The following is a 20,000-nucleotide window of genomic DNA, read 5'->3' as shown; positions in this document are numbered from 1 at the left end:
CCGCCTCCTTTTGATGTGGAGCAGCAGCGGCTCGACTCCAAGCCCCCGCCCCGCCCCGTCTTGAGGGAAACTCATTTATGCCGCTTGTATCTGCACCCTCATTCTTTCGGTCAGTACCCAGAGCTGAGGGGGGAGGCGTGGATCGACTGGTAAATCAAAGACTTTGCTTTTTACCCAAAACCTGAAACCAAAAAGGTTCATCGCTGTTCTGGATCAGGTTGTTGATCACAGGCAAAATGACCATTGACCTTTCACTCTCACACGGACCTGCAGAGCGGAGAATAAATCGTACATCCCAGTCCCAACATCCCAACAGCCCAGACATGTTCAACATGAACTGTGCGGAGACAGCCACGAGGCTACACGAGGAAGGAGGTTAAAGTGTCTTAATCACACGTCAGCTTGACAGTAGTGCTTTGAGGCAGACACGACAGGCTCTGTGACGGAGAAGAGAACAGGTTGGATGTTAGCTGTCAGACAGACGCAGCTCAGATCTCTGCTGAAGCGCCTCTGTGAACAGCTCTGTGCACGACTTTACGGTGATTCGTTTAGCGTTTACGAAGAGTCCTGAACTCAGTCGGTTCTTGTTGGGATCGCTGTGTCTTTAAAGTAGAACTTTAGGTTTGATGTTGGTGACAGAACCGGGGTGTTCCAGATGTTCCTCCTGGAGAGGATGCTGAGGTGTTCTCAGAGGAGTTGGAGGATGTCTCCTCCGGGCTGCTCACGCCCTGACCGCTCTCTCCAGCCGTCTGAGCTGGCTCGGAGATATCGCTGCTTCTGTCCACAGTTTAGTTCTTCCAGTCACAGGTGTGACAGGTGAGGGTTCAGGTGATGGAGGCTGACCTGTAAACGCGCAGGTTCGCCTCCATGAGAGACTCAAATAAGAATGTCAAAGAATGATTATTACGATTATTATATCGCGTTACAAGAGGTAAGAGAAACAGAGCCTCAGACTGTAGCCGCGATCAGAGATCAGACGTGTGCTTCACAGGGTTTCACTTTATTTTCTCCTGAATGAATAAAATGATTAAAACAAGTTGTTTTGAATATTAAACTCGGTTTTCCAAGTTTCCAAAGTTCATTTAAAAAGGTTTAATTCCAACGAGCTGCTAAATTTAGTGAGAGCTTTTCTACGGTCAGGTTGGCCCAGTGTACGACTTTTCCCTGTATTTGATGGAGAGATGTAATATTTTCATCATCATTATGAGAGCTTTGCGTGTGTTCGATTGCTGCCGCCGATAAGCTGTCGTTTCAGATCACGTAAACCCTGACTGTAAGCGAACCAGGTCTCGCACACAGAGATAAATGTAATCTTGTAGAAGACAACAGAAGGAGATAAAAACGATTTAAAGGCGAGGGAAAATGAAAGTAAACAGAGGAACTTTTTTTTGCTTATCTGTCCTTTCAGTTGTGGTTTCCACTTATTTGCTGACTCTATAAACCAGAAGAAGAACGAGTGACCTGCTGTATTTGCACACAGTTTTTTGAAAAGTGCAGCTCACTTTGCTGGAAAACAAGACCTGCAAGATAAAATCATCAGAGACTGTGTGTGGTATGCATGCACGCACGCATTGCTGATGCAATCTTCCACTTTCCTAATAGTCAGAGCCTAAAACAGCATTCGAGTCGCTTCGTACCTGCGGCTCCGGTGGAGTAGAGAACAAGGGCTCGTGTTTTCCTCTGCGTCACGCTCCGGTGCTGCGCCGCCATTTACCGCAAACATCTGGCTCGCAGAGGAAGTTTCCTAATCGCTTCTAAGCTGTTTGTTTAATTTCAGTTGCAAGTCACAGAGTCTCAGAGATGGTACCCGGTTATAAGACACCATTTCCAGGTAATTTGATTGGAACACAGGTGAGACAGAGAGAGCGTGGCGGGGAGGAGGGATGAGCCAATGAGCCAATGGGAGAACAGCTTCCGGCTTCTTTCCTCCAACAAGCAGCTTCTGTTTGGTCGCTCTTACACGTGTCCTGCGTGTTGTCAACATATAGAAAGAAATATCATATCACATATGACCTCTGACCTCTCCTCCAATGTCAGCAGATAATGATAATGGATTGGATTTATATAGCGCTTTACAATGCCACTATTCATTCACTCTCACATTCACACACTGGAGGCAGCTACGGTTGAAGTGTTGCAGCTCACAGGGAACGATAAGGTTACAGTAACGACATGAATGCATGTGCACTGACTGAATGCTACTTTTATTTGGAACAAAATCAACTTTTCACACATTTTTTACTAAACATGATATAAATGTCCACAAAAACATCACTGTGTTTTCAAAAGGATGAAAACCCAAATGAAAACAATGAAACGGTGCACAGAGAGTGGGCTCCGCTTTTACTGAATGTGAAACTTGTTAAAGGCTAGTGTGATGCGCCGGCTCGTTTAAAGGTGACGACACCTGCGACCTTATTAGGTGCCGAGGTTCTTCGGTTTAACGATCGTAATAACGACTTCATCCGCGGGTCGTTCGCCAGGGAGGGGGCGGTCAGCCTGCTAGAGGAACACGGCGAGGATCTACTGTAGATTTGTGGCTGAAGAGCAGTGGCGTCGCTGCTTCTTCACGGGCTTTCATTGACGCTCTCCTGAAGGTGGCTGCATGTTTTTAGGCTGCAGCAGGAAGAGCTCGCGGACTCGCCGAGTGAAGCGCGCTTCCTGTTTTTTCCACTAATCTGCCTTTTGTGCAGAACTCGCTCTCTCTAAAGTTGAGTTCAGATGTCTGCAGAGAGTTTTTAACCCTCCTCCCTCATTTTCTCAGTAATTGGCGGACGATCTTCAGAGCTCGCTTCGTATCCAGAGTGTTTCACTGGTTTTATGTACAGTAAAAATGAGCGTGTTTTTCTTTTAGATGACTTGAAGGCTGTGTGTTCTTTGGTGCAGATGACCCTGGGAGTGTGACACTAAGTAAATGCTTAAATGTGGGACTCCATCAGCGTTCACGTTTGAAATGTCGGCGTGAGCTTGGCTCAGGTGAAATCCGAGCCCCACCTCCTTTACATCTGGAAAAAGCTCTGGGTGTAAATCCCCCCCCCAGCTCTCTGTGAAAAAGTGCGAACTAACAAGCGTTCAGCAGCTTGTAACACGAGGGGACATCGAGCCCCGTCATTGAAGAGAAGCAGTGGAGTCTGGCCAGACACCACTGCTAAACAGAGGAAGTGAGAGGGGGAGTGTGTGAGCGTGCTGTATAGTGAGTTGCCATTTATAATTGGCCTGCAATGGTAGATGGCGGCTGGCAAGGACAGTTTTTTTTTTAAACACAATCTGTGTGTGCTGTCGGGGCGATGCATCGCTAATGACAGAAAGCTCGAGTGGTGTGGAAGCACAACAGTGCCTGGTGGCTACGAGGCCAGCCCTCGCAAATATGCTCAGAGCTCAGATACAGGATGGATGATGTACGAGATCGCACACAATCACTGTGGAGACCGCTCATATCTGAGGGCCTGTTCTTACTCCAGTCGTATGTATCGGACTGATCAGATCTCACCGTCAGTCGTACCGCTTTTCTACTCAAAGGGCTTCGCGCCTCGTTCACACGTTCGCGCTCGATGAACACGTCCAGAGTTCGGTGTCTGGCACGCAGGCTGGAGCAGCCAGGGATCGAAACACCAGGCTTCTGCTTAGCAGCTCTACCTGCTGAGCCCCAGGTGTGTTACCTGTCACCATGGTTCTCAACCATGACTTACCAGGTTTAAGCACTAACGCCTCCTGAAGACGGTAGTTTGGATTAAAAGACAGTAACCCTGACACATGATGACCTCGGATCGACAGTGCGTTAATCACAGGTGCGTCTGAGACTCTGTCCCTCGAGAGGAGGTCGGTCATCCAGAAAGGCTCGGAGTCGAGGCGCTGCACCTCCTCATCGAAAGGAGGCGGTTTGGGTGGTTTGGGCATCTGACTAGGATGCATGTCCCACTGGGGGGAGACCCCGAGTCAGAACCAGGACACATGAGACATCTCTGGGTGAGCCGGGAAGGTCTCAGGGTTCCCCCGGATGAGCTGGAGGAGGTGGCTTCTCTGCCGCCCTGGATAATGTGGAAGAGCAGCATCTTCTCAGTTTGCTGAAAAATACATAAATACAAAGAGGCAGCAGGAATTTCAGTTGTCGGCTTCATCACCGGAGGTCTGCGCTGCACATTCTTCCTGCTCCAATAATCAGCCACAAAGTCAGGGAAGAGCAGGGCCCCGATAACCGGGCTGTGGATCAGACCCCCCTCCATCCATCTCGCCTCACCCCACATCCACCCTGCCTCCCAAAGCCTCCTCCATAAACAATGAAAAGTTAATGAAGAGGTAACTTAATGATGTAATGAATATGGCGGCGCTCAAGGTCAAAACTGGCTACAGTCTGGGCACAAGACGGGGGCCAGGTGATAACACACGGCTTAATGTCGCACGCACGCACGCACGCACGCACGCACGCACGCACACGCTCAGTGTGCACATTGATTTAATGTTATTTGTCAGCTGGCATTGGGAGAACAGGCTCTGTGTTTGAATTGTCTGCAGAAACCTGCCTACATGCATCTGTCTTTAGAGTGTGTGTGTGTGTGTGTGTGTGTGTGTGTGTGTGTGTGTGTGTGTGTGTGTGTGTGTGTGTGTGTGTGTGTGTGTGTGGAGGGATAAGAGTGTTTGAAGTACTGTGGGTGGTAAGAGTGTGGACTTGTGTACCAGCCACTCTGTGTGTGTTAGACAGTGCAGGTTCTGAGCTGGTGATTAAAAATTGAAAGGGTTTGAATGACATGGTGGAGAGTTTGGCGGATCCAGGTAGGATCGATGGATCTCCGGCGAGCGGCCACCGCCCCGGCTCGAGGGGCTCGAGAGCTCTCGGGAACGTGTTTGTGTGCAAGTTGTGCCTTTAAACAGTCGGTGAAGCAGCGCAACTTTAAAAAACAGATCATTTTTCTGCAGCGCAGCACTTTTCCTTCTGTGCTGTTTGTTTTAGAGCGCAGCGGTAGAAAATCTGGATTTATGTGAGCTTTTGTGGTTGTTTTTATCCACACGCAGCCAGACGAGTGCTTGATTTGGTCAAAAAAGGTGCGCGTTTGAAATGAAACAGAGACGATGAGTGTAAGTGAACAGGAGAAGGAAAGGTGGTAAGGAAAAGGAGGCAGAGGACAGCAGCCAGGTGCTCGCCGCCTTCGATCTGTTTGGCCTCCGCTGGGCTAAAGAAGTGTCTACATCTCACTTTATCCCCTTATAGGCTCTCCTCTCTGTGTGGGGGAGGGGAGGAGGAGGTGGGGGAGGAAGATCATGAAACAGAAGCACTTTAGCTGCACATGTTTTCCACGTGACAGCAGGATACAGGTTCTCAGATCATTCTTCATCTCCATCTTTCTTCTTGTTTATGCAAATAAAGTCAAAGTCATGACACAGTCATGAGTAACCTCTGCAGTCTGTGAGCGAGCAACCACCGCTCCGAGCCCGAAGCCGGACACGTTGGCCTGATGAAATAAGGTTAAGGTGTGACGAGTGAAGTGGGTCTCTCAGCCTTCAGTCCTCGAGTGTGTGCGTGGAGCCGGCCGCGGTGCAAAGTCTTCGCACGCAGCGGTGCCCACAGCATCAGTTGCTCCGACTCTCTCTTGAAATCCACTTGCCCGAGTGTTCGGCGGCGGCTCAGCAGGCAGCAGCCGAGCAGCTTTCCTCGCTCGCCACCTTTGTCGTGAATCGTTCTCTCTCGCAGGTTTTTCCTGTCAATCTCCTCGCCGTGCTAAAAGCAGAAGACACTAAACTTAGCATCCCCAAGGCAATCTGTGATCCATCTGATCTGCTGGCCAGCAGGCATGCTAATGCACTGGCACTGCAAGGCCTGCACGATATTGTATTATAGGCATGGATGCTCTATTATTAGATGATATGAATAGAATATCTGCTGTGAGTGTTTTATGAAGGTCAAAGAATTGAATCAGAAATATTTTAACGCTCAGCCAGACTGTTGTGTGTTTAATGTATGTTATCACATGGGTTTCATTCTCACTTTAAAACCCATTATGGAACCTGAACGGGCCTTAATGCACTTTTAAGGTTTGTTTTTTTAAGAGCAACACTTTAAATAAAACGTGCACGAGAAGGTAAGCACGGACTCGAGCCGCACGGCCAAAACCCACGTTTCCAAAGAGCGGAGGGCTGAATTTAGACGTAAGAGGCGTGTTTTGAAAGCTGTGGAGGAGCGAACGGCTCCACCCTGGGCGTCTGGAGGGGAACGAAGGCGTTCGGGCTACTCGTTCCTGCAGGCCTCCCTGGGACAAAAGACGCCCTGTGGAAGAGAGCCACCAGTTAACCGATGCGGTGACGTCACGGTGACGACGGCCATTTTTTCTGTACGGCCTACAATACTGACGCACGCGGGTCTCGGCATCTCCCGGTCTGATCTGTAAGAAATGTGTAGATGTGCTAACTCTGGGTCATTTTGGCCAAACGTAAACACTCGATCTCCCCATCAGATTCCATTAAACCCCACAAGAACACAAACAGGCTCTCCAGGAAGAAGCCCCCGAGCAGTGGCATTAAACAAGTGCTCTCGTCGGGACATAAATACTCTGATCTTACTCCCATAAATCATGCTGAGATTGTACATTTGGCCCGAGCACAGCTTCAGGTTCGCACACTCCTTCTGTAAACAGGTTCTCCCTCAGCTTCTCACATCTTCGGTCCCTGGGCCCGATCCTTTTTAAAAAGAGTCTCGCTGTAATCAAAAACAATAACTGCTCAGAGCGTAAACTCTTCCAAGCCCCCCTCCGCCAGCCCCTACCCTCTCCTTGAAGTATGAAATAATATTCTGTGTGTGGGCCCCGGCCGAACGCTGAGAACGCAAACATTTCACAATAAAGTTGTTTAAATAAAGGCCTTGGCATAGATGACTGGGAGATAGAGGACATGCTGCGTTAATTACAAGCCCCCGTTAAAATAAACCGCCAGTATAAAATATGAGCACCCCCCTCCCATTCCCGGGGATTTGAACCTATAAAATATCAGCGAGGTGTGCACCTCACATGTGCTGTTTGGAGACCAAACACGACGGCGGCTCGAGGAGGGAGCGAGCTCGTCAGACAAAGACGAGAAAGAAAAAGCACAACGCAGCTCCACGATCAACAAAGAGAGCGTGTTTATTCTGCATTTACAGACTTACGAACCCCCCCAGCTCGCTCCCCGCCGCCGCCGCCTGGCATTAACCGAGAGGCAAAACAGCCGAGTTAAGCGGCGCGTTTATTATTCTTCCAGGCCTGGAAAGCAATACGCTCTCAATGCACGGGCGTGCTCGGCCTTCCCGTCCGGAGCGCCGCGGCTCCGTGTGGAAGTTTCAGTGCTCGCAGAGAGCCAGCGAGATTATTTTTCCTCAAGTGTGGACTTAAGTTTCTGCTCCGTGCTGCTGGGTGGCCCACTCCGCTTTAGCCGTGTTAACATAAGAATAGAGCGGTGGCCAGGAGAGGAGGGGGGGCGGCCGGGGAGCTGGTTTAAATTATTCTGCGCCTCCGCCGCTGCATAGCAGGAGCTGTTGTTATCCACTTAGAACATCAGACGATTTGTTCCTTCTCCCTCTCCCCTCGCTCCCTCTCTCAGCCCTGTGGGCGTCTTTATTCGGGCCCTTTGTAGCGCCGTCGTGTTATAAGGCCCGACCCGGCCGGGGCGCACCCCGCTCCCCTCTGTCGCTGGCCTGAGTGAAGACGGCCTTAAAAACCAGAAATATGAAATGCTAGCTGCGCCCGGTGACGAGGCCGTGACGCTCGCAGGCCCAGATGAGGAATGCAGTTATGAGGAGATGTTTGTATACATCCAGCCTGCGCCTCGCGGAGCAGCGATGGCGGTTGAGCACAGCTTAAAGACATCTGGATGCGATGAAATGCCATTTGTCTAAACAATCAAGAGTCTTTGCAAAGCCACCCAATGTGCGCGCTGCTTTTAGTGCATACTTGTGCAATGTGCTTCAACAGAAAGGGATATTGACAAATATTTCATTGCGACAGCTTCATGAGATGAGAATTTTTTTTTAAAAAATTTTCCTCCGCTGCTGTAAACATTAAAAAAATGTGAAGTTCATTTGGAGTGGAGTCGGGGGGTGTGGGGGGTGGAAATGATGAGAAAACCACGGTGGCATTTATAAATAAGGCAAATCAGCGAGATTGTAATGTAAATACGTCCATTCTGAGCTCATTCTTCTTTAGAAAGGGAGGGAAACTGTGAACAATAACTGCTCGCACTTCCTGTTTGACCATCCGCCGTGGCGAGGAACTGGAGGAGTTTGGGCGGACCGACCGAAGACGTGAAACGGGCGAGCAGACAGAGAATGAAGCATCGCGTGTCAAAGAAATGCCACACCTTTAGATTTATTCTCTAATTAACTCCATTTAAACAAATGGTGCGGGCACCGGTGGCAGCCGTGCTCTGCTATGCCAGCGGTGTAGTAAGTGGGGCATGCAGACATGACTGGGATAATAAGCGTCATGGAATCTAATCAGATTTCTAAGAGGAATTGATTGTTGTGAGGCAGCCGGTGCAGGAGTCGGCTTGACAATAAGCTGAAATTTAAGTGTTAATTTTTATGCTAATCCTCTGGCATCTCTGTGTGATGCAATTAGGTCCAGCGGGCTCTCGACTTTGCGCCGCAGATATGAAATTGTCCCGCGCACAGAGAAAATGTCAGCTTGCCAGCCTCTGAAAGCTTGTAATTTATTAGGTATGTTTCTATTAGTATGTGTCACAGTTGTTAGAGAGCCACATGCGCAGCCAGCCACCTCCTCTCCCTCCATCCTCCCTGCTCCACCTTTTTTCTCCTCCACACGCTGCCGTCCGCTCTTTAGCATGGCACGCACACACACACACACACACACACACACACACACACACACACACACACACACACACAACGTGCATGTTCTTAAGATGGTCTCGGCTCAGTGGCTGCTGCACTGGGGCCTTAATGTATTATCATATATCGGGTGGTCCTTGCCCCTGGACAAAAGGCTATTTAATGCAATTTAATGACATTCCAAAGAATTTGTGTGTGTGTGCTTGGAGAGTGGGAGGGGCTGCTGGTGCAAGAGGGGAAGAAAGGGAGGCAGGAGCAGGGAAATAGAAAAATAAAAGAAAGGTGGAGGCCGCAGATGAAAATAGCATGTGTGTTTTTCATGGCTCGCCCAGGCAGACGTCTCCGTGTGGAAGGCGTGACTCTCCCTCACCTCCTCGCTCTGCTCGAGTTTCCACCTGGCTCGTCACTGGATACCGCTGAGCCTCTGCCGGTAATTCATGCAGGCAGAGGCCTCGGTGGTCTGAGCCCCGTCACAGGGCAGAACGGGCTCCTTGGTCATTTCTTTCACTCAGCTCCCATCTACAGCCAGCGCAGCCAAACGTGCTAGTAACCAGTGAAACTTCTCGCCACGAATAGAAGCGTGGCCGACCTGTTTGATGGCGTTCATTGCTGCAGACAGGAAGCCAGCGTGAGCGTCCTGCGAGGACAGGATTGATCTGAGACATCGTGGGCCACATATGGCCCACTTTGGTTTTAGGTGGGCCGGACCGGTGAAAGCCCCTCCTGCCAGTGTAACGAGGTTTAAAGTAAAGTAAGGAAACCATCTTTGACTTAAACTGTAAGAAATAAAAGTGCAAAATTACAGAAAACATTGTGCCGGCTCAGACTGCGCTGCAATTATAAAACACAAAGTTTCCCTCAATTCATGGAAAATGTCTCTTTTCTGTGGGAATGTTGTAAAAAAGAAAAAAAGATCTCTTATTTAATTGTTTATCTAAATAACTGAATCCACCGTGAACCGATGCCCTCTGTCACGTCTCCCAAAGCCATCCAGCCTTTAGAGGTTTGGGTTTAGAAGCTGGTGGGTATTAAATGTGACACCAGCGCAGTGGGAGGGAAGTATCACTGCGTATAATATCATCATATATATATTCTATCATGTAGCTGCTCCGAGGCAGAGTTTAGAAAGACGAGCCTCGCAGTGGTGTGTTCGGCAGCAGCCATACTGGGTATTTACACTGTGTGTAATTCTGCGTACAGCATCTGTAATATTACAGTAACGAAGCTGTGCATGATGCAGCAAACCCAAACAGCAGGTCTTACCCGGGAACATCTCCTCACAGTACGAAGCATAAAAACGCAGCTTTCAGTAAACGTGTGTGCACATATCTGTAAGTCCACTCCTGGAAAATATGATTAATGTTTTTATGGCTCTCAGTGGAGGAAAGTCAATAGAGGGTCTGCTTCCCACAGCCATAAAGCTCCAGTGTCAGATTTACACTGTTTTATCTACTGTTGCCTGCTTTAGTCTATTTAGTCTATAACCGTGTGTGTGTTGGGGGGGAGTGGTCAGATTGATGTTTGCAGCTGCAAATGCACAAAGTGAGTGATGAAGACGATGGCGATGAAGAACGGTGTGCTTGTTGATGAACAGAAACATTTTCCTGTGAACAGCTTTAAGAATAAACGATAAATAAACGAGACTCTGTGGCTGAAACGTTCGGTTTCTTTAATTTTACCTCCTGATCAAAAACACATTTGTAGATTTGACCTCTCAGGTCTGAGCTCTGTGATGTCATCATGATATGATTTTTGAATCACATCAATAGTTTTTGTTGTGTGTCGGTCAGACTCTTATTGAGCTGAGGCTACTCGGTAGTCTGGAAGGAATCCCTGATATCTGCAGAGCCTCTTCAAACGGAGTCGGTCTCTGCCCTCACCCACCTGTTAGGGACACAAAACACACAGCAGAAGAAGTTGTTTTCCTTGGTTTCTGTTCAGTCGTCTTCCTCTTGATGTTTAAACGCTGATAAAATCGCAGCTCGTCTGCAGAGTGCTCGAAAGCCAGTAAAACTGTACTCGGCGGGCCCAGAAACACACTGAAAGGTTTGGATACAATTCACATATAGGTCAATTAAATGCAACAACATCTGCTCTCTCCCTACCATTTGCATATAGCATTCATATGTTAATGATGTCCCTTGTTTTTTTTTCTTTCTGTGTGTGTGTGTGTTTGTTTCTCTCTCCTTTCCCCCTCTACTTCCTCCCCTCCTCCCGTCTCTTTGTATCGCCAAACAAAAAGAGATGCTGAAAATTTGGATTCATACTTCCCTTTTTGGAGAAAAAAGAAAAAACACAGATACGCCCGTCCTATTTTCACTTCCTCTCGCCTCGCGATTAAAGGGGAGGTTAGACGGGTGCCACGGTTGTTCCGTTGCCATGCCCCTGATTTTGACAAGAAGCGCCTTTAACAGCAGAGAAGGCGAGGCCCTATCTCTTCCCCGAGCAGCTTAATGCCTTATAAATCAATGATGACACAGATGGACTAGCGATAATCTATTTAGAATGCCTCACAGCAAATATTGTTGTGCAGATGATTAGACAGCCAGTTATTTTAACTCAGACCCCTAAACCCCGTCTTCGTAACGCTCCTCGGATTTATAGGAGGCGTTCCAGAGCCGGCGTTTGCTCTTATTTGAAGTAAATTTGAGGGAAAAACAGATGTAGAGAAATGAAAAGTGAGAGGGGTGTGTGTGTGTGTGTGTGTGTGTGTGTGTGTGTGTGTGTGTGTGTGTGTGTGTGTGTGTGTGTGTGTTTGGGTGGCATGGGCAGCTTGAGAAACAAAAGACACTGGTGCTGGTGTCTCTGCCAAGGCCATAATGATAAGGCATGTTTCTTCAAAGATGGGGGAGGCAGAGCACGATTGTATCTCCAGGGCGTGTGTGTGTGTGTGTGTGTGTGTGTGTGTGTGTGTGTGTGTGTGTGTGTGTGTGTGTGTGTGTGTGTGTGTTAGGCAGCCTAGTGACACAAGGGGGGTTAATGGCAATCCAGGGTCTCTGCCCCTTTTCATGGTCGATGGGTCTCAATTTAGCGTGTGAGGGTGAGGAGGAGGAGGAGGAGGAGAAGAGGAGTTGTTGCAGGAAAAAAGGAGTGCAGAAATGAAGTGGAGGTTGTCAGACGTGGCAGCTGCTCCGAGGCCCTGATAAATATAAGCACTTATTGATCGGTTGAAAATGAAAGATCCCCGAGTGGCGTGCAGTATTTAGCTTCTTGTCTGCCTCGCGTCAGCGGTGGCCTTGCCTTGGAGGGATAGATTTTCAGCTGCGCCTCCGGGCACCGCAGCGCCCCAGCTTTGATTTCATCTTTAACCTTTTTCTGCTGCGTTCCCTTGACCTCTGAAGCAGCGCTTACTGAATTTGTTAGATTTCCATCTTGACATCGACCCCTCCTCCACATCGCTGTCAGCGCTCCTTCTCATCCCTCAGGTCTATATTTCATTATCACCTCCTCTGTTTCTCCCTGCAGGTGGCCATCGCAGTGAGCAGTAGTCAGTGAGGAGTGGCAGCCAGAGGCCTCTTCATCCTAACAGACAGATTGCACACCAGTATGCAGGTGGTGTATTAAGGTGAGTTCACACACAGTCACGCTCTGCCGTCACGGAAGTACGCGCGCATGGTTCAATAACACGACTGCTGCACGAGTGAATCCCTCCACCTGCACATCCAGAGTCTACCTGCTGGAGTCAGGGTCAGCAGCAAGACAGACAGACAACAGACAGACAACAGACACACAGACAACAGACAGACAGACAACAGACAGACAGACAACAGACACACAGACAACAGACAGACAGACAACAGACAGACACACAACAGACACACAACAGACAGACGACAGACAGACACACAGACAACAGACAGACAACAGACACACAGACAACAGACAGACGACAGACACACAGACAACAGACAGACAACAGACAGACAGACAACAGACAGACGACAGACACACAACAGACAACAGACAGACACACAGACAACAGACAGACAACAGACACACAGACAACAGACAGACAGACAACAGAGACAGACAGACAACAGAGACAGACAACAGACAGACAGACAACAGACAGAAAGACAGACAACAGACAGAAAGACAGACAACAGACAGACAACAGACAGACAGACAGAGAGACAACAGACAGACAGAACACAGACGGACAGACAACAGACAGACGACAGACAGACAACAGACAGACAGACCACAGACAGACAGACAACAGAGACAGACAAGAGACAGACACAGACAGACAACAGACAGACAGACCACAGACAGACCACAGACAGACAACAAAGACAGACAAGAGACAGACAGACAGACAACAGAGACAGACAGACAACAGACAGACAACAGACAGACAGAGAGAGAGACAACAGAGACAGACAGACAACAGACAGACAACAGACAGACAGAGAGAGAGACAACAGAGACAGACAGACAACAGACAGACAACAGACAGACAGAGAGAGAGACAACAGAGACAGCCAGACAACAGACAGACAACAGACAGACAGAGAGAGAGACAACAGACAGACAACAAAGACAGACAAGAGACAGACAGACAGACAACAGAGACAGACAGACAACAGACAGACAGACCACAGACAGACAGACAACAGAGACAGACAACAGACAGACACAGACAGACAGACAACAGACAGACAGACAAGAGACAGAAAGACAGACAACAGACAGAAAGACAGACAACAGACAGACAGACAAGAGAGACAGACAACAGACAGACAGACAGACTACAGACTACAGACAACAGACAACAGACAGACAGACTACAGACAACAGACAGACAGACAACAGACAACAGACAGACTACAGACAACAGATAGACAGACAGACGACAGACAAAAGACAGACAATAGACAGACAGACAGACAACAGAGACAATAGACAGACAACAGACAGACAACAGACAGACAGACAACAGAGACAGACAGACAACAGACAGACAGACAGACAGAGAGACAACAGACAGACGACAGACAGACAGACAACAGACAGACAACAGACAGACAACTGACAGACAGACCACAGACAGACAACAGAGACAGACAACAAAGACAGACAAGAGACAGACAGACAGACAACAGACAGAAAGACAGACAACAGACAGACAACAGACAGACAGACAACAGAGACAGACAGACAACAGACAGACAACAGACAGACAGACAACAGAGACAGACAGACAACAGACAGACAGACAGACAGACAGAGAGACAACAGACAGACAACAGAGACAGACAGACAGACAACTGACAGACAGACCACAGACAGACAACAGAGACAGACAACAAAGACAGACAAGAGACAGACAGACAGACAACAGACAGACAACTGACAGACAGACCACAGACAGACCACAGACAGACAACAGAGACAGACAGACAAAAGACAGACAACAGACAGACAGACCACAGACAGACAGACAGACAGACAAGAGACAGACAAGAGACAGAAAGACAGACAACAGACAGACAGCACTGTAGTCTGAGACAGTAGAAGCCAACACCCAACAGGGTTTTTAACAATAATTTTTCTAATCACGTTTGATAAGAATGATAATTAATAATGCAGGGAAACCTTTAAAAAGTCTAAAATCTTTACTTTTGACACACGTCAGTAGATATGACCCGTGCTGCTGTATCAGCGAGCGCTTGTATGCAATTATGAAAATAAAAGTGAATTCTTAAAGACGAGCGAGAGGCTCCCAGGAGAGGCAGCTGACTAACATGACGACCACCTCGCTCGCTGGTTAGCTTCCAAAGTAAAGATGAAGAAAAAGTTCAAACACCTGATATACCTGTGCAGACACCTGAGCTGCTCTGCCAAGTGTAGCATGTGTGTGCCAGCAGCAAAATGTCCTGAGCGTGGAGCTTTTCCACTTCCTGTACGGTATTTACTTCTCCCACTGTCAGGATAAAAGAACAAGACACACACACACATTCCAACTGTTCGTCATTCACTCACCATAGCCTTATCCCCAAAGGCCCCGAGTCTTAAACCAAAACACACACACACACACACACACACAGTCACACAGCTACAGTACACTGCTGCTATGTGCGCAGACAGAACTTGTAACAATCTGGATTGTGATAATCTATGATAATCATCCACCACATGCCACCTAAAAACGCACATGGGTGGCATTCAACACCCACACTGGCACATTGCTTCAGTGCATCTCCTCTCCCTCTGCCGCTCTCCCCAATGTCACTACCTCCAGCGTCAATGTCACCACTCGGCTCCTTATTTCTCACACGGCAAAGGCGGAAAAGCAGCGAATCTCCAACAATTTATGTTTGGCATTAGTGTAATTGAATCCCACTCGTATATCAGAGGAAGAAAGTTGTGAGGTGCGGGTGATATAAATGCAGGTAGGGATCCATGAAAACACAGAGCTGTCCCTCCCCCCTCCCCTCGCCTCCCGAACAATGTCTCCCATCTCTTTTTTTATTCTCTCCCTCTGTCCCCTCCTTTAGCTAGATGGATGATAAATTCCCAGCTACAGAGCCAGCAACAGCTGTTGGCAGACAGGCCTGATATGAGAATAGCAGCATAGGATGAGCAGGCATTAAAAATTAATATGCTATTTAGCCTAGGTGTATTTTAGGTATTTGACATTTTCATGTCCGGGACAGAGTAAATTTATTCATAGTACAGAATAAAAAAATAAAAAAAATTAAAGAAAAAGAGGAATGGGTGCAGGCAGCGGGCTGAGGGAGGGGGTGCAGGAACACTAAGTGAAGGCCATTTTGGTTTTATGGTCACCCTGTTTCACTTTGCCTCCCAACACGGTGATCTGTGTGTGTGAGATGAGGCTACACACACACTCACACACACATGGAAACAAGAGCAAAACCACTTTTATCTGCTCAGACAGGCTGAGACTGACCCTGCACCCTCCTCTCACAGCCACACTCACAGTTTCTGAAGAATAGTTTGGTATTTTTACTTTTAGTCATGTGCTTATTATTTATTGGTTTTAGTCCTGCACAAATGTCATGGACAGCATGAACCCAGCATGTGTTCTGATCAGCCCAGAGCACCTGGAGAAAAACACCCATTTCAGAAAGATAATAGCATTAGCTAGAATTTTACATTAGCTAATGATAGCTTTTTTTGTGACGTGAATAGTTGCTGAAGTTCATAAAGATGGTGACTACAAATCAGCTGCAGGGAAACACCCCGCTAAAAGAGCAAAAGAGAAATAGTGGTTACCAGATGTACCTCCGTACTGAGGTGTTGATGATATCCTGAACTTTACTGTCCGTAAGAACTGCTGTTAACCCCCATTAGCTACTGATGGCCTCTGTTAGCTACTGTTGGCCTCTATTAGGGGCTGTTAGCATCTGTTGGCTACTGTTAGCCTCTGTTAGCTATGGTTAGCCTCTGTTAGGTGCTGTTAGCCTCTGTTAGGTGCTGTTAGCCTCTGTTAGGGGCTGTTAGCCTCTGTTAGGGGCTGTTAGCCTCTGTTATGTGCTGTTAGCTACTGTTAGCCTTTGTTAGGTGCTGTTAGTTACTGTTATCTACTGTTAGCCTCTGTTAGGGGCTGTTAGCCTCTGTTATGTACTGTTAGCCTCTGTTAGCTACGGTTAGCCTCTGTTATGTGCTGTTAGCCTCTGTTATGTGCTGTTAGCTACTGTTAGCCTTTGTTAGGAGCTGTTAGTTACTGTTATCTACTGTTAGCCTCTGTTAGGGGCTGTTAGCCTCTGTTATGTACTGTTAGCTACTGTTAGCTACGGTTAGCCTCTGTTATGTGCTGTTAGCCTCTGTTATGTGCTGTTAGCCTCTGTTATGTGCTGTTAGCTACTGTTAGCCTTTGTTAGGTGCTGTTAGTTACTGTTATCTACTGTTAGCCTCTGTTAGGTGCTGTTAGCTGGCATAAGTGAAACTGTCTTTGAAGTGGTGGACTCTTAGTGAATAAGTTTTGATATGATCTGAGAAGGTAATCAAACAGTTTTTCAGCTGGAAAGTTTGGACTCCTGAGCCTAACATTAGCTGACATAACGTTAGGCTCTGTTGTTTAGCCAGCTCGTTGTCAGCTGTCCGGAGGCTTGGATGTCTGATTTGCTGACAATAATTAATTGCAACAATATCAGTGATATTGGTGTGCTAGAGCCCTGACTTCAGCTAAGGAGATGAGGCTTGAGGTGAGAACACAAGGATGAAGCTTTGTCATCTGTTTTGTAGTTTGTATTGTTGATTTTGATTATTCCAAACAGGTGATCTGTGAAGGCCTTCATGTTTTACTTCTTTCCGTCTGGGACCCATGTAAGCCACAGATACTGAAACCAGATTTGAAACTACAGGTAAAAGATGAGATGTGCAGAACAAAGAAGCAGAGTGAACCAAAATGAACACTGTAGAAGAAGCAGAGGGGTAGCATTACGCAGTATTAGGAAGTTAAACGCCAGCTGTCAGAAATGTAAACTCTGCGCTCTGCTCCATCATAAATATCAGAAACGATTTTGACGATGAGCTGGTACGGAGCACATGTTCTGTGTGTGCCGAGTGTCGACAGGCGGACGGACCCCTGGAGGACCACACGGCCCCAGGCCGGGTCATGCTAGGACAGTGTTTAAGGCTCCCTCTCTCCCTGCCGCTCCACCTTTGGTGATTAATGGCTAATGCTGCTCTGGTACATCTCTATATCCCTGCTCATCCTTCCCTGCTAATCGTTGTGAAATCTTAGACATGGCCTGGATTTGGGTTCCTACAGAAACGTGGGATTGGATTCATGTGAATTTGGTGCTTCTTTATTCCACCGTTTTCATTTTTAAACCTTTGCTCTGATCAGAAGGCAGATGAGCATGTCTGTCTCAGCTCAGTGTGCTTATTTTAACCCCACACTCGGTTGTTTTCTACTGCTGACTGTGTGAATGAGAAAAGGTCCAAACAGGGACAAAGCTCGCTCTCATCCCTCCGACCTCCTAACACAGACTGTCAGCAGCCAGTGTTTCAGAGGCGATGTGAAAGATACTCAGCCAACCCATCATCCGCTTAATAATAATAATAATAATAATAATGGATACTTTATTGATCCCCATGGGGAAATTACTTGTTTTTCTCTGCATTTGACCCATTCACTCAGTGAAGCAGTGGGCAGCCCACTAAGCAGGCGCCCGGGGAGCAGTGTGTAGGGACGGTACCTTGCTCAGGGGTACCTCAGGGTAGCCGTTAAGTGGATTCGAACCGCCGACCTTCCGATCATGGGGCGACCACTTTACCTACTGAGCTATCCCTGCCCAGCTCAGAGACCCAATAGTCACCAACAAGATCGATTAGTCGAATCATTTCAGCGACCTGATGAATCTGAAGCCCCGCGCCCGACATTTACTACACAACACACCGTCCATTACACTCCAGCAGGCGTGTACCGTCAGCTGCCTGCTCAGATTTGAGTTTGTGCTTCTTTTATTTCTCATATGTCTTCATATAGCTGCTTTCTCTCTGAGACAGGGCTGTTAATTAGTTTGGTGGATGATCTTAATTGAAAGGAAACCTACTTAAAGAGGTTGTTCCACATTATTAAGCAAGTCACATTTCTCATGGAGGGTGAGGAAGAGGAGGAAGGAAGAGTGGAATAATGTAACGTTTTGCAGAAACTACTTGGAGAAATCTGAAGATAAATAATCTCATTATCATCGTCATCCTCCTCTGGATGCTCGCAGAGGCACGTTTCAGCCACGCTTCTCTAAAGCCCACAAAAGGACGCCGAGTCGTTTTCAGCACGCTTTATGGTTTTATGGTGATTGTTAGATGGAATCTGAGGAGGTCAAAATGCTGTAACTCCACCCTATAGACAGACCTGCCGGGACGACGCAGTTAGCATCTCTGTGCTTCCCTCACAGGAGCCGACAGGATCTCCAAAGGTTTCTGAATCAGTGCAGAAAATCATCTTTGTACAGAAGTAAAGTTTACGATAATTACAAGCTGTGCTCAGTGGAATCATGCTAATGCAGCTTTTATGATTTTTGAAGCGTAAATGCAATCCCAAGAAATAAAAGGCTAGCATCCAGATAAAAACAATCTACACTGTGGTCACATGACGAACAGGAGAGGTCATGTATAAAATGTTGAACAGTCCTGCCCTACAGCCATCGGCTCTGAATCCATTTTCATCTCCTGGCTCTCCGGTCAGAGGGATGATCATGGAGCATGAGCTGGAGGAGGTGACATAAGGCAGGTGTGGGTGCGTGCTCTGCCCGTACAGATCCACGTTAACGCTGTTCCCGAGCCAGATCGACCTCCCCGATCTTCCTCCGGCGTTACAAACGCTCTGACAGCTGACAGAGACTCACAGGTGTGTTTTAAAAATATGAATCGCAGGTATAATTAAACAGACGACGCGACTAAAAGCTGCTTTGAACCCGTCACTTCTTCCCTCTCTGCGTTTCCACAGTTGGCACAAAGTTCCCGCTGCTGTAGAGCGAGCACGGCGCCGTACATACACCGACTGTTATTACCTTGGGGAACGTTTAGCAGCTCCATGTTTAACACCATAACCTCCGCTACATCAGCAGTGGCAGCAGAGTAGAAAAACCCGGGAGGTGGAAACCAGAGACGGCTCGTGTTAGGCGAGCGTTCGACTGATCACCGCAATAAAGACGACAGGAGGGGGAGAGAGGGAGCGTGTAACAAGTCTGCTTTATTTCCACCTACTGGATGATCAGGGACTCTTAAGGGGAGGGATAATTTCTTGCGATATCCCGAGTACAAAGTAAACAGAAATCAAAGCCCTTCACGCTCCCAGACAGAAGCACTATATGAAAGAAGCCGTCTTAACAGCCTCCTTCATTTCCTCCTGTACTTCCCATTGATTTCACCTAACTAGTGTTAAGTGAAACTATCGGAGACACAATGGATCCACTTGACTTTGAGTCTCCGAGCCGCTCGCGCCCATGATTGGGCCCCCGCTGTGCACTGTAAAAATTTCCACTGTAAATTTACAAAGGACTGCTTTGTTTTTACTGTATTACTGTAAATACATCTGCACCTTATTACTGTGATCTGGAACATTTTAAAGAAAGTATAAATATAATAATGTATAAAACTCCACAGCTCGTAAATCAAACCTAAAAATGTCCTAAAATAATCTACAAAATAATATTACGGATACAGAACGGCACGTTTTAAAAGATCCTCAGCACGCCAGGAGGGCGATTCTACT

General features: G+C 47.6%; 1 protein-coding gene across 3 annotated transcripts in view; it reads left to right on the top strand.

The window, feature by feature from the left end:
• Positions 1–20,000, top strand: part of znf536 (zinc finger protein 536) — a 204,046-nt gene that overhangs the window by 54,938 nt on the left and 129,108 nt on the right. For all 3 annotated transcript variants that reach the window (XM_085401500.1, XM_085402199.1, XM_085402670.1), the window contains one exon: positions 12,275–12,374. The gene's annotated coding sequence lies outside the window, so the exon portion shown is untranslated. The remainder of the gene's footprint in view (positions 1–12,274; positions 12,375–20,000) is intronic.

The sequence above is a fragment of the Rhamphochromis longiceps genome, linkage group LG1 (assembly GCF_057381845.1).
Source record: "Rhamphochromis longiceps isolate RC_006_pf linkage group LG1, R_longiceps_female_GT1.1, whole genome shotgun sequence".
Taxonomy (NCBI): Eukaryota; Metazoa; Chordata; class Actinopteri; order Cichliformes; family Cichlidae; genus Rhamphochromis; species Rhamphochromis longiceps.
This window is presented reverse-complemented; position numbering and strand designations above follow the sequence as displayed.